This window comes from Mustela nivalis, assembly GCF_964662115.1.
Source record: "Mustela nivalis genome assembly, chromosome: 8".
In the NCBI taxonomy this organism is placed as follows: Eukaryota; Metazoa; Chordata; class Mammalia; order Carnivora; family Mustelidae; genus Mustela; species Mustela nivalis.
The window spans coordinates 62,134,939-62,150,625 of record NC_139027.1 but is presented as its reverse complement, the minus strand read 5'-3'; positions in this window follow the sequence as shown (position 1 = coordinate 62,150,625).

The window sequence follows — 15,687 nt, the reverse complement described above, 5'->3', positions numbered from 1 at the left end:
TCATATACTCTTATCTGGACAAAATGACAAGGCAGAAAAATTCACCACAAAAAAAAGAACAAGAGGCAGTACCGAAGGCTAGGGACCTAATCAATACAGACATTGGTAATATGTCAGATCTAGAGTTCAGAATGACAATTCTCAAGGTTCTAGCTAGGCTCAAATAAAGGCATGGAAGATATTAGAGAAACCCTCTCAGGAGATATAAAAGTTCCTTCTGGAGAAATAAAAGAACTAAAATCTAACCAAGTTGAAATCAAAAAAGCTATTAATGAGGTGCAATCAAAAATGGAGGCTCTCACTGCTAGGATAAATGAGGCAGAAGAAAGAATTAGTGATATAGAAGACCAAATGACAGAGAATAAAAAAGCTGATAAAAAGAGGGACAAACAGCTATTGGACCACGAGGGGAGAATTCGAGAAATAAGTGACACCATAAGACAAAACAATATTAGAATAATTGGGATTCCAGAAGAAAAAAAAAGAGAGAGGGGAGTAGAGGTATACTGGAGAGAATTATTGGGGAGAATTTCCCCAATATGGCAAAGGGAACAAGCATCAAAATTAAGGAGGTTCAGAGAAGGCCCATCAAAATCAATAAGAATAGGCCCACACCCCGTCACCCAATAGTAAAATTTACAAGTCTTAGTGACAAAGAGAAAATCCTGAAAGCAGCCCGGGAAAAGAAGTCTGTAACATACAATGGTAAAAATATTAGATTGGCAGCAGACTTATCCACAGAGACCTGGCAGGCCAGAAAGAGCTGGCATGATATATTCAGAGTACTAAACGAGAAAAACATGCAGCCAAGAATACTATATCCAGCTAGGCTATCATTGAAAATAGAAGGAGAGATTAAAAGCTTCCAGGACAAACAAAAACTGAAAGAATTTGCAAACACCAAACCAGCTCTACAGGAAATATTGAAAGGGGTCTTCTAAGCAAAGAAAGAGCCTACAAGTGGTAGATCAGAAAGGATCAGAGACCATATACAGTAACAGTCACCTTACAGGCAATACAATGGCACTAAATTCATATCACTCAATAGTTACCCTGAATGTTAATGGGCTAAATGCCCCAATCAAAAGACACAGGGTATCAGAATGGATAAAAAAACGAAACCCATCTATATGCTGCCTACAAGAAACTCATTTTAAGCCCAAAGACACCTCCAGATTTAACGTGAGGGGGTGGAAAAGAATTTACCATGCTAATGGACATCAGAAGAAAGCAGGGGTGGCAATCCTTATATCAGATCAATTAGATTTTAAGACAAAGACTATAATAAGAGATGAGGAAGGACAGTATATCATACTCAAAGGGTCTGTCCAACAAGAAGATCTAACAATTTTAAATGTCTATGCCCCCAACGTGGGAGCAGCCAATTATATAAACCAATTAATAACAAAATCAAAGAAACACATCAACAATAATACAATAATAGTAGGGGACTTTAACACTCCCCTCACTGAAATGGACAGATCACCCAAGGAAAAGATCAACAAGGAAATAAAGGCCTTAAATGACACACTGGACCAGATGACCTCACAGATACATTCAGAACATTTCATCCCAAAGCAACAGAATACACATTCTTCTCTAGTGCACATGAAACATTCTCCAGAATAGATCACATCCTCAGTCCTAAGTCAGGTCTCAACCAGTATCAAAAGATTAGGATCATTCTCTGCATATTTTCAGACGACAAGGCTCTGAAGCTAGAACTCAATCACAAGAGGAAATTTGAAAAACCCAAATACGTAGAGACTAAACAGCATCCTTCTAAATAATGAATGGGTCAATTTGACCAGGAAATTAAAGAAGAATTGAAAAAATTCATGGAAAGAAATGATAATGAAAATACAACTGTTCAAAATCTGTGGGACACAACAAGGCAGTCCTGAGAGGAAACTATATAGTGGTACAAGCCTTTCTCAAGAAACAAGAAAGGTCTCAAGTGCACAACCTAACCCTACACTTAAAGGAGCTGGAGAAAGAACAAGAAAGAAACCCTAAGCCCAGCAGGAGAAGAGAAATCATAAATATCAGAGCAGAAATCAATGAAATAGAAACCAAAAAAACAATAGAACAAATCAATGAAACTAGGAGCTGGTTCTTTGAAAGAATTAATAAAATTGATAAACCCCTGGCCAGACTGATCAAAAAGAAAAGAGAAAGGACCCAAATTAATAAAATCATGAATGAAAGAGGAGAGATCACAACTAACACCAAAGAAATACAAACTATTAGAAGAACATACTATGAGCAACTCTACGCCAACAAATTTGACAATCTGGAAGAAATGGATACATTCCTAGAAACATATAAAATACTACAACTGAACCAGAGAGAAATAAAAAGCCTGAATAGGCCCATAACCAGTAAGGTGATTGAAACAGTCATTAAAAATCTCCAAACAAAAAAAAATCCCCGGGCCAGTCGGCTTCCTGGGGGAATTCTACCAAACATTTAAAGAAGAAATAATTCCTATTCTCCTGAAACTGTTCCAAAAAATAGAAATGGAAGGAAAACATCCTAACTCTTTTATGAGTCCAGCATCACCTTGATCCCCAAACCAGACAAGAATCCCATCAAAAAAGAGAACTATAGATCAATATCCTTGAGGAACACAGATGGGAAAATTCTCACCAAAATACTAGCCAATAGGATTCAACAGTACATTAGAAGGATTATTCACCACGAGCAAGTTGGATTTATTTAAGGGCTACAAGGTTGGTTCAACATCCACAAATCAATCAATGTGATACAACACATCAATAAAAGAAAGAACAAGAACCATATGATCCTCTCAATAGATGCTGAAAAAGCATTTGACAAAGTACAGCATCCCTTCCTGATCAAAACTCTTCAAAGTGTAGGGATAGAGGGCACATACCTCAATATTATCAAAGCCATTTATGGAAAACCCACCGCAAATATCATTCTCAATAGAGAAAAACCGAAAGCTTTTCCGCTAAGGTGAGGAACACGGCAGGGATGTCCATTATCACCACTGCTACTCAACATAGTACTAGAAGTCCTTGCCTCAGCAATCAGACAACAAAAGGAAATTCAAGGATCCAAATCGGCAAAGAAGTCAAACTATCACTCTTTGCACGTGATATGATACTATATATGGAAAACCGAAAAGACTCTACTCCAAAACTGCTAGAACTTGTACAGGAATTCAGTAAAGTGTCAGGATATAAAATCAATGCACAGAAATCAGTTGCATTGCTCTACACCAACAACAAGACAGAAGAAAGAGAAATTAAGAAGTCAATCCCATTTACAATTGTGCCCCAAACTATAAGATACCTAAAAATAAACCTAACCAAAGAGGCACAGAATCTGTACTCAGAGAACTATAAAGTACTCATGAAAGAAATTGAGGAAGACACAAAGAAATGGAAAAATGTTCCATGCTCCTGGATTGGAATAAATATTGTGAAAATGTCTATGCTACCTAAAGCAATCTACACATTTAATGCAATTCCTATCAAAGTACCATCCATCTTTTTCAAAGAAATGGAACAAATAATCCCAAAATTTATATGGAACCAGAAAAGACCTCGAATAGCCAAAGGGATATTGAAAAAGAAAGCCAATCTTGGTGGCATCACAATTCCGGACTTCAAGCTCTATTACAAAGCTGTCATCATCAAGACAGCATGGTACTGGCACAAAAACAGACACATAGATCAATGGAACAGAGTAGAGAGACCAGAAATAGGCCCTCAACTCTATGGTCAACTAATCTTCGACAAAGCAGGAAAGAATGTCCAATGGAAAAAAGACAGCCTCTTCAATAAATGGTGTTGGGAAAATTGGACAGCCACAGGCAGAAAAATGAAATTGGACTATTTCCTTACACCACACACGAAAATAGACTCAAAATGGATGAAGGACCTCAATGTGAGAAAGGAATCCATCAAAATCCTTGAGGAGAACACAGGCAGCAACCTCTTCGACCTCAGCTGCAGCAACATCTTCCTAGGAACATCGCCAAAGGCAAGGGAAGCAAGGGCAAAAATGAACTCTTGGGATTTCATCAAGATCAAAATCTTTTGCACAGCAAAGGAAACAGTAAACAAAACCAAAAGACAACTGACAGAATGGCAGAAGATATTTGCAAACGACATATCAGATAAAGGGCTAGTGTCCAAAATTTATAAAGAACTTAGCAACCTCAACACCCAAAGAACAGATAATCCAATCAAGAAATGGGCAGAAGACATGAACAGACATTTCTGCAAAGAAGACTTCCAGATGGCAACAGACACATGAAAAAGTGCTCCAATCACTCGGCATCAGGGAAATACAAATCAAACCACAATGAGATATCACCTCATACCTGTCAGAATGGCTAAAATCAACAAGTCAGGAAATGACAGATGTTGGCGAGGATGCGGAGAAAGGGGAACCCTCCTACACTGTTGGTGGGAATGCAAGCTGGTGCAACCACTCTGGAAAACAGCATGGAGGTTCCTCAAAACGTTGAAAATAGAACTGCCCTATGACCCAGCAATTGCACTACTGGGTATTTACCCTAAAGATACAAACGTAGTGATCCAAAGTGGCTTGTGCACCTGAATGTTTATAGCAGCAATAGCCACAATAGCCAAACTATGGAAAGAACCTAGATGTCCATCAACAGATGAATGGATAAAGAAGAAGTCATATATATACACAATGGAATACTATGCAGCCATCAAAAGAAATGAAATCTTGCCATTTGCGACAACATGGTTGGAACTAGAGCATATCATGCTTAGCGAAATAAGTCAAGTGGAGAAAGACAACTATTATATGATCTCCCTGATATGAGGAAGTGGTGATGCAACATGCGGGCTTAAGTGGGTAGGAGAATAATAAATGAAACAAGATGGGATTGGGAGGGAGACAAACCATAAGTGACTCTTAATCTCACAAAACAAACTGAGGGTTGCTGGGGGGAGGGGTATTGGGAGAAGGGGGTGGCTTTATGGACATTGGGGAGGGTATGTGCTTTGGTGAGTGCTGTGAAGTGTGTAAACCTGGTGACTCACAGACCTGTACCCCTGGGGATAAAAATATATGTTTATAAAAAATTAAAAATTTAAAATTAAAAAAAAATGAGCCTTACTACACAGCTATAGTAAAAACAGTATGGTAGTGGCACAAAAATGGATACATAGATCAATGGAACAGAATAGAGTCCAGAAATAAATTGACACTCGTATGGTTAGTTAATCTTTGACAAAGGAGGTAACAATATGCTATGGGAAAAAGACCGTCTCTTCAATAAATGGTGCTGGAAAAACTGGGCAGCTATATGCAGAAGAATGAAACTAGACTACTTTTTTACTCCATACACAAAAAGAAACTCAAATGGATTAAGGACCAAAATATGAGACCTAAAACTGTAACAAAAAAAAAAGAGAGAGAGGGAGAGAAAGAGAGAGAGAGAGAGAGAGAGCAAGCACAGACAGTAATTTTTCTGACAATTGCTACAGCAATGTTTTTCTAGATACGTCTCCCTGAAGCAAGGGAAACAAAAGCAAAACTAAACTATTAGGACTATATTAAAGTAAAGAGTTTTGCATATCAAAGGAAACAATTAACAAAACTAAAAGAGAACCTACTGAATGGATGAGAGACATATTTTCAAATGACATAGCAGTAAAAGATTAGTATCCAAAATATATAAAAAACTTATGTAACTCAATACCAAGAAACAAATATTCCAATTAAAAATGGGCAGAAGACATCAACAGACATTTCTCCAAAGAAGACATACAGATGGTAAACAGACACATGAAAAAATGCTCCACATCATTCATCATCAGGGAAATGAAAATCAAAACCACAATGAGATATCACCTCATACCCATCAGAATGGCTAAAATCAACAACACAAGAAACACCAGGTGTTGGCAAGGCTTTGGAGAAAAAGGAACGCCTGTGCACTGCTGGTGGGAATGCAAACTGGTGCAGCCATTGTGGAAGACAGTATGGACGTTCCTCAAAAAAATTAAAGCACAACTACCATATGATTCAGTAATTGCACAATTGGGTATTTATCTACCCAAAGAAAATGAAAACACAAACTTGAAAAGATATATGCCGCTCTACATTTTCTGCAGCATTATTTATAATAGTCAAATTATGTAAGTAGACCAAGTATCCACTGACTGGATAATGCTCCACTGGGAATGGATAAAGAAAATGTGGTATAAAATATAAAATGAAACATTATTCAGTCATAAAAAATAATAAAATATTCCCATTTGCAACGACATGGACGAATGTAGAGGGTATTATGCTAAGTGAAATAAGACAGACAAATGCCTTACGATTTAATCTATATGGAATTTAAGAAACAAAACAAATGAACAAAGTGAAGAAAGAGAAAGACAAACCAAGAAACAGACTCTTAATTATAGAGGACAAGCTGATGGTTACCAGAGGGAGTAGGGGATAGGTGAAATATGTGATGGGGATTAAAGAGAACACTTATGATGAGCACTGAGTAATGTATAGAATTGTTGTACACCTGAAACTCTTATAATACTGTACATTATCTATATTGGAATTTTTTAAAAGTCCAACTGACAAAAAAATTAAATTATGTTAAATTAAATTAATAAAATGAGGCTTAGCCTATGTCTTATACCTTATATAAAAAACAAATGAAAAATAGGTCATGGAATTACATGTAAAATCACAAAATTTTAGGGAAAAAAATAGAAAATCTTCAAGATCTGTGAATAAGTACATTGTTGTTGATTCTTTTTTTTTATTTGACAGCAAAATCACCATCCTTGTAGCAAAAATAAATTAATTAGACTTTATAAAACACAAAAACTTTTAATCTGCAAAATACCCAGCTAAAGAGATAAAAAGACAAGCTATAGACTGGGAAATAATATTTGGGAAATCACCTGAAAAAGGACCGATATCTAGAACGTTTAAAGAGAGCCTCAAAACTCAACATCAAGGGTGCCTGGGTGGCTCAGTGGTTAAAGCCTCTGCCTTCGGCTCGGGTCATGATCCCAGGGTCCTGGGATCCAGCCTCACATCAGGCTCTCTGCTCAGCAGGGAGCCTGCCTCCTCCTCCTCTCTCTCTCTGCCTGCCTCTCTGCCTACTTGTGAACTCTGTCTGTCAAATAAATAAAAATCTTAAAAAAAAAATTCAACATCAAAAAAATCCTATTAGAAATTGGGCAAAACAGATGAGGAGAATATACAGATGGCAATGAACACATGAAAAGATGTCCAACATCATTAGCCATTAGGAAAATGCAAATTATACCGCAACGAGATACTGCTATACAATTATCAGAGTAGCTAAAATAAAGAAATAGTGACAACATCAAATGCTGGAGAGAATGTGGAGAAACCAAATCACTCATACACTGCTGGTGGGAATGTATAATGGTACAGCAGCCATGAAAAACAGCTTGGCAGTTTCTTGCAAAATTAAACATGCAACTACCATATGACCCAGTCATTACCCTTCTTAGACATTTATCCCAGGAAAATGAAAACTTATGTTATGCAGAGATTTGTACAGAAATATGCACCGTAGAATTATTTGGACAGTCCCACACTGGACACAACTTCAATGTCCTTTGTCAGGTAAGTGGTTAAACTGTGGTATAGCCATACCATGAGTACCAGTTAGCAAATATAAACTATTGGCACGTACCTAAATAAATCTCTAGAGAATTATGCTGAAGGAAAAAAACCCATCCCATGATTCCATATACACAGCATTCCTGAAATGACAGAACCAGAGGAAAAACATTTGTGATTTCCAGGGGCTAAGGCAGGGTGGGGATGGGAAATCAGTGGGTGTGGCTGTAAAATTACAGTATGCAGGATCTTTGTGTTGATGGAAATATTTGTATCTTGACTACATCAGTGTCAGTATCCTGGTTATCATACTCCACTGTAGATTAGTAAGCCATTGCTTTTGGAGGAACTGAGCACAGAGTACAGAAGATCTCATTATATTATTTCTTACAGCTGCACACAAATCTATAGTTATCTTAAAATTTAAAAAAAGAATCAAGGAAGGCATGCTAAAATCCAGTCCATGCAAAATAATATGTAGTAGCAAAATTACCAAGATAGTTCTTATCAACTGCAAATTGATTCTGATTTCTATGTACAGGTCATGGAGAATCCACACTCCTGACAAGACTTTGTTTCCTTCCTTCGAGGACTGTACTGACTGTACTGCCCACTGAATCCCTGTGATGGGACTCAGTGAGCTCCATTTCTGAACAGGCCAACAATTTTTCTGAATTCAAATTCTGACATGTCCTTTTAAGAGTGCAAGCAAGCTACTTGGGTTTGCTAGTCTTCCAGCATCTCCCTTGTAAAACAGCCAACACCACGGCCAAATCTATTGAGAGCATGCCCTTGTCAACCCTCTGAGTTTATTGATATTTACATTTATGATACAAACGAGTTTTTTGAGAGCCTCCTTTTCTGCTGCCTGGTGTTTGCTTTCATGGGAGAGAGAGAGAGACCAGACAATTGAGAGGGAAGGAGGCAGCACTTGTGTTGGATTTATTGGCACAGCTCACTGAAGAGCAAGCACACCACCAAATAGAGGATATTGATAAGGAGGCTAAATTCATTTGAAATCACTAAAACTCAGTTAGGGGCATATTGTATTAAGTGAAATGCCATTACTGAAGGGCCCAGGGAAAGACGTATGCCAAGTCATGAGAGCTTTTCAGCTCACTGGAAGGGAGCCATTGCACCCACGCAATACATTTGATGGTTTGGAAATACAGATAATTTCCGCAGAGATCATAAAGGGACTCGAAAATGGCTCAGTCCCTAGGAGCACAGGCACGAGCTGAATTGTCCCCGAGTGAGAGCATTCAAGAGAGGATCCCTGTGCAGTAAAAACGCACACTAAGTGGGTACGAATCCCAACTTTCCATAAAGGCTTTCTTTCATTACGATCCTGGTATATTAGTGTGTTTTTAAAACTCCACACTAAGGACTGTCATTTGGTTCTGTGACTTTTTTTTTTTTTCTTTTTTTTTGCAAAGCATCCTTTTCAAGAGAGGACGGCAACAGAACTCTGGTTTATGTAATATATTGTAACCATTTCTAGTTAGTTTCAGAAAGTTTCCACCAGCTGAAGGAAGCTCTCTACTAGGTTGTAACAGCAGTTTGGGGTCTCTTCTCACCGCAGGGGAGGGCTTGCTGCCCACCACAGTCCACAAGTCAGAGTCAATTCAGGAGATCTGTTTTCTTCTAATCAGCCTGCTAGCACTTCCCCAAAGGTTGTTTGAGGTCTCCTCGCTTGATGTTGCTTGCACTGCCCTTGCACTGTTAATCCCGGCGAGCAAGGACGTACTGTAAACATGAGTCCATTTCAGTGATGCGTATAAATCTTGTTCAGGTTATTCAGACTAAGGCAGCCCCTTATCTAACAAGCACCAGAGCAGACTTTTGAAAACACTTTTCACCTGTGACAACAGTGGCCTAGTTTTGTCCTCGCCGACAATGGAATAAATGCAGTATCTCATGTCAGCTAACTCCACGTCTTATTTATGCCAAATTGTTCTGGGTTTGGCATTTTAAGATGGGCTTTGCACTAGGATTTTGTTTCAGCGTGCACACTGAGAAGAGCGTAGCTCTGAAGAAAGATGTTTCTTTCACGTCAACTTCTATAATGACCCGAGTAGAAACAAATTGTCTTTGCTGTGCTATTTCACCTTACCTATACTATAAGGTAAGCTGAAGAAATTATCCTTTGACCCTATGTTAAGTTTGTTGAAAACTATCAGCATTGTGCCAAAATACCATGAGATGACTCAGGTACTCAGCAAACAGAACTAATTGCTGGTTGGGCGAAGATCAAGGATTATTTACTTCCCATTGAGAGCTTCTGGCTAAAAGTAACCTTGGTTCTTTTTAAGACATGCAGGGCAGTACAAGGTTCTAATAGAATTAAAAACACACTAGAAGATGTTCATATTTCCAGCAACAAGGACACATTTCCTTCCTTGTGACCACAAATGCACACCATGGGCCTGTTGGCAGCATGATCCTATTGTTTTCTTTATACCTCCAAAGCACCAAATGAGCTTTATTCTATAGAACTCAGCTGCCTGTGGCAAAATAGATCAGAAATTGCAAATGTTTGTAACATTATCAGAGACATGACTCACAAGCCTAAGTTTTAACATATCAAATTATAGCAAATCTGTCAATTTTGAAACACCCAAATCTACATTCATTAATTATAAAGCTTTAAGGAAGAAGATGGATCTCTTGGAAAAAAAAAAATTTAAATGCCTTGAACATGGATGTTATTTATTCCTCTAATTTATGCTCTATGTAACATCTGAGTGGTCTTGTACCATTTAGATCCGATCCTATCACTCTCACACTCTTAGCAAAACTCTTCAAAAGTGGCCCACCTCCATCAGGAGAAAAGCAAATTCCTCTGAATGGCAACACTGTTTGTCTTTCAGGGTCTCATTTCTGTCTTGCTTGGCCACTCCTTTGCAGATCTTCCCTGTCACTTTCTGATGATCCAGCAAGACTGAATGACTTATTCCAGAAACATGCCATCTCCTCTTTGGCCTCTATGTTTCTGCATTAGCCTAGAAGGCCTTCCTAAAACTTCTCTTAATTCTTTAAAGCCACAGTCTATGTGTATTCCCCTTCTGGAAGTCCTCCCTGATGTTTCCAGCAGACTCTCCGGGAGTGACATGTCCCTACTGGATTTCGTGCACACATACGTGGTGGTCATTGCCAATACAAATGCAAACAAAAACATCTGTTTCCCACCTAGATTATAAGCTTTCTATGGACAGAAGCCATGTATTTTCATCTTTGTTTTTTTAGCACCACTTACTAAAGTATCTGGTAAGGTCACAAAGAAGGTCCCACATTTTGTTGAATGTGTGAATGAATAAATGAATCAATTAATGACAGCTGCTATAAAGAGAATAAATCAGCAGTCTAAAACACAAAGCAGCAAAATAAATATAGAGATAAAATGAGAGAAGACCAGTGCCTAATTTTCTGTTGTCATGGTCTGTTTAGGGAGGCATAGAGATGGAGTTCTCAGAGAGGCTGGCATGATGACCTTCCTTGACACTGTGAACCACCTTCAAACATTCTCAGAAGTACAGTGGAAGAGTCTTCCTTCTCACCATCACTGTAGAGCAAAATGATGAGAAGAGGTTAGTGCTTCCTAATCCTCTTTTTCATTCTCATAGACAGATTGTGATCCCAGTTTTAAAAGCATGTTTATTTGCATTTAATGGTAGTACTCTCATAGTATTAAACACCTACCTCACAATGATATTGATAGATACCTAAGATACTATTTAGAAAGGGTCTGATTTCTTTCTTAGAATGATATGTGTTAAAATTTTTAAATATTGAGTATGTGATTGAGCAAGACTATATTAGTAACTGGACTGCCCAGATAGGAGTGCTGGAAACCTGGATCTTCTAGTTAATTACACGTTGTGTTTTCCAAGACAGCACAGTGATTAGGAGTAAACTTAAGCACTAGACTCTTTGGGTTCAAAACTGGGCTTCCCCACTTCTCAACTTGGATAACTTTATTAACCTCTCTGGAACCTCAGTCTTCATTTTAAAAAGAAAATAATGAAAACATCTATCTCCAGTGCTATGAAAAATCATATTATAGCCTAAAACAAACGAGAAAATTGTGTGCCCTGCATACACTTATAAAATACCCTCCCATATTTTTACCAAGCAAAAAAAGAAAAAGTTAATAGAAGTTCTACAATCAAAAAAGTATGGTGATACTGAAAGCTCTGTCTTGTCCAAACTGTTAGCTCTTCACATCAACCCTCATAAGCCACCCAAGATGTCGCTGTGAAAATGGAATGAAATAATAAGTGGAAAGCCCTAAGGATCGTGTCTGACATAGTGCTCAGCAGTATTATTAACACTGTTTTGGATAAGGTTATAATGCTTATGGGACACAGATTTTGAGCTCTTTGGTGTTAGTCCTTTTTGAGACAATCTTCTTGATATAACAGTGTTATTCCTTAATTCTCTTGAGTTCTGTTAACCAACAAAAACCGACCACATTAATTCACTCTAGGTCCTGTTATATATTCTTTAAACAGAATCATTACACAAATATCTTAATTTCTACTTTTTGTCTTTCTGAACAAACCAGCCATGTGGATTGAAGAGGCTGGTCAGTTCAGTCCAACACTCAGGCCCAGGATTTTTCACTGACTCAGTCATTTGTGTGAGTTGACTGACCTGCCGACTCAGATAACAGTGGAGCCAGATGCTTGTGTAGATTTAGTGATATGGCTAAGCGTTCTGAAGCTAAGTAATGGTGGGGCCCTCGGAAACGTAGCTAGCTGAAGACTGTTTGCTCCCATCACATTGCTCCTTGTGTCGTCACAAAGAGACCTCTCTGACAGTTCTACCCTGACTCGAATGTCTGTGATTCCTATAAGCAATGCACTCTGCTGTCTTCTGAAACCTGTCTCTCTGACCAGATCATGATGTTGATTACACCTAGGAATGTGGCACATGACGTATTTCAAAAGGTGCCCCCAAGAGCGACCTTTTCAGAATATTATCTGCACTCTCATAAGAGTCACCCAACTGTGTATGAACACACACAAAGTGTAGGATAAATAAGCAAATAAGTAAACGTACTCCAAAGAAAACGTAACTGATGTTATTTTAAGTCAAGTTATATTTTGGAAGGGTTAAGCTTTCCTATGACTAATATATGATTGAGAGGACTCAACTTCAGTAACTGCATGAGAATATTATAAACCAAGCCCACACGATATTAAAATAAGTTAAAATATATGCAAAATTTATGAGAGAATGTCAGGTGTAATGCTTGATAAAGTAAGCTTAATGCTTTAGAAATTTATCTTCAGGCTGAAAAAGCCAACTCTTGCAGTCCGGAGTTAGAGTATAATTTTAGAAACTCTTTTCTGTAAAGTCATTCTTTTATTAATGAGATCAACGCTAGGTGAGCTGAAAGAGGTAACTTCCTAAAGCATCCCAGAGGACAAACAAGATCCACAAAAGCACCAGGAAGTCAGCAAGCCATGTTAAAAAAACGCTGAAAGTCAGCTTCGTATTCTTCTTTCTCGGGGGAAAAAGGTGAAAAAAATCTGTCCTCAGAAAAATCTTTTGATTTGTATCCATTGAGTCCATCTTTTTCTGTTTGGGACACAGCTGAAGCTTGTGAATAAATAGAGTATTGGGGGCCAATGGAAACTCTGCATTGGTTTAGAAGCTTCTCCTTCACTCTGGGTGTGCCAGCTCCCTACACTAAGAGATACCCTATTATCAGGCCGGACTTCAGTAACAACATACCACCAGGAAGTCCAGAGAGCAGATCTCCATTGGCTAACTGGTCACATCCTGCAGCTCCCAGCTGAAATAATCCTGTGGATTAGCAAGGCAATGAATGAAGAGGAAATCTGCATATTACACAGTCCCTCTGCAGGATGACTCAGTCTATCTCTCATTTGTAACCCAAATGTTCTTCCTTCACAAAGCAGACTGGGATGAACTCAATCAACCAGGGTAAATGATTGACAGCCAACACTGCTGAACCATCCAGCAAAGATTAGGAATGAACATCATACATGTTTAAATTTGTGAAATCACATCATTTTCAGGACTACTAGCAATTTTAAGATGACCTTAAGATCTAAGACTTTGGCACAGTACTCAAAAGCTGGATGTGGTATGTACCTCTTTCTGATGGGCCTGAGTGGTGAGAAAGTTCTAGGCGTTCTGGGCTTTCCTGCACCAAGCACTTGAAAATAGTCACCTCACAAATATCCCAATTCCTGATTTTCATCTCTAATATGCACAGCATTTCTAAACAAGTGTGGAATTCTGAAGCAAAGCTGGAGACGTAAGGAAATGTCTAAGTGATTGATTTTATATCCCTCATGTCTCTTTTCAGTCACTTCAGTTCTGCAACCAAATACCAATAACAACAATTTGAAATAATTAAAAAAAAAAAAACCCTCACTCACAAAGACTAATGCAATGGTTTGGTTAACCTTTACTATAGTGGTTCAACTCTCCTGGCATTACTTGGTGATTGGATAAAGGATCACCATTACTGTAGAGTGGTGTTCCTGGTGACACAGCATTATGAGAGATACTCGGCATGGTAATCCTGCCTATGAAATTCAAATAGAGCCAATTAACTTGTTCATAGCTGTTCCACATCTCTTATTACCTTATGTAATTATTTTAAAAGCTATCATATCAAAGAAGAGCATCATTTGCAGACATCAGCTTCAGATTAGCTTCTCTTGCTCTGAAGTCAACCGTCCTCTCTGCCTCTCGCACTGTGCTGTTTTATGTCTCTGTCCCGCTCCTCCTTTCCCAGCCTTCGTTCACTTCCGTTCCATTTTGGAATTTTAAAATTCCAAAAAATTTTAAAAATATGTTAAGATATTATCTTGTGCTGGGGTTTAATTTCTTAAAAACCATTCTAAATCCCTTTACAAGATGAAGGTAGTTGATAAATGTTTGCCAATTTAAAAAAAAAATAAAAAGAGAGAGAGAGAGAGAGAGGGGCTCAAAATTGAAGAAAATAGCTGTGGAGGGGTGACTGCAGGCACCAGAGTTGAGATGAGTGAAGGCAAATCTCTACTTACGAAGAAAGAAATCTGTAGATGGATTTCTACGTCCCCTGGAATTAGCTGAAGCTCTTACGTTGATATTAGGTATTGAATCTGACCTTCTTTGAGGAATACTTTGTGGAATGGACAGTTGACATTACTTCAGGCTATATGGGTTATAAGGTAGCATACTTACAGCAAGCATTAAAGGCTGCTGGAGAAGAAATGGGTAGCCTCAGAGAAAAACAGCTCTCAATATTCATGGCCAGAGGCCAAAATGTCAGAAAGAAAGAGATCACCTACTTTTTCCACAGAGACTGCCCCCTGATGGGGAATGGAAGGTGTCTTTGGTATTTACTATGCACACTCAAGGAGTGTGGCTGGTTCTGGGTTTTGTACTGGGGCTAGCTCTATGCACACTCATTACAAGGCTATTACTATCATTATGGTGGACAATGCAATAATATTTTAAATGGGCCAAATTTGGCTCCCAGCTATTCATGAGCTGCTCTTGCAGGCCTTAGGGAAAATGGCTTATGAGTGCAGGGAAATGGAATCTGGCGCACATCCCATTGCTTCCTCTACTACAACTCAAAGAGAGCCTCTGTGAAGAATATCCACAATACTGGTTCTCATGAGCTCTGATGATAAGATACATCCTTCACGCTTAACTATTTGGGCCTAACTGCAGAACTGGTTTGGGCACACATAATATAAAGCAAGTGAAGTTAGTTACCCAAAATCTTCAGGAATCCTTTCTAATGCATTTCTTTGACCTCCTGCCTGTCTTTCTCTGACACATTTTCTCATGCCACACTTTTCCTCTTATGAAGAAGAAAAAATTTACATGAAGGCAATATGTACCAAAGTCTGCTTCCTGGAATAGTGGTCCTTCAAACTGTCTCACCATAAAAGGATTCTAGGCAACGTCTTTCTCTCTTGGAAAGTCATAATATACATGAGTATGTTATAGGCTCTGAGTTGCTTTAGAGAGGAAGCGTACCAGTTTAACTGTGATGTGGGACCCCTATTTTGGGCATAAGATATAATACCTCTTGGA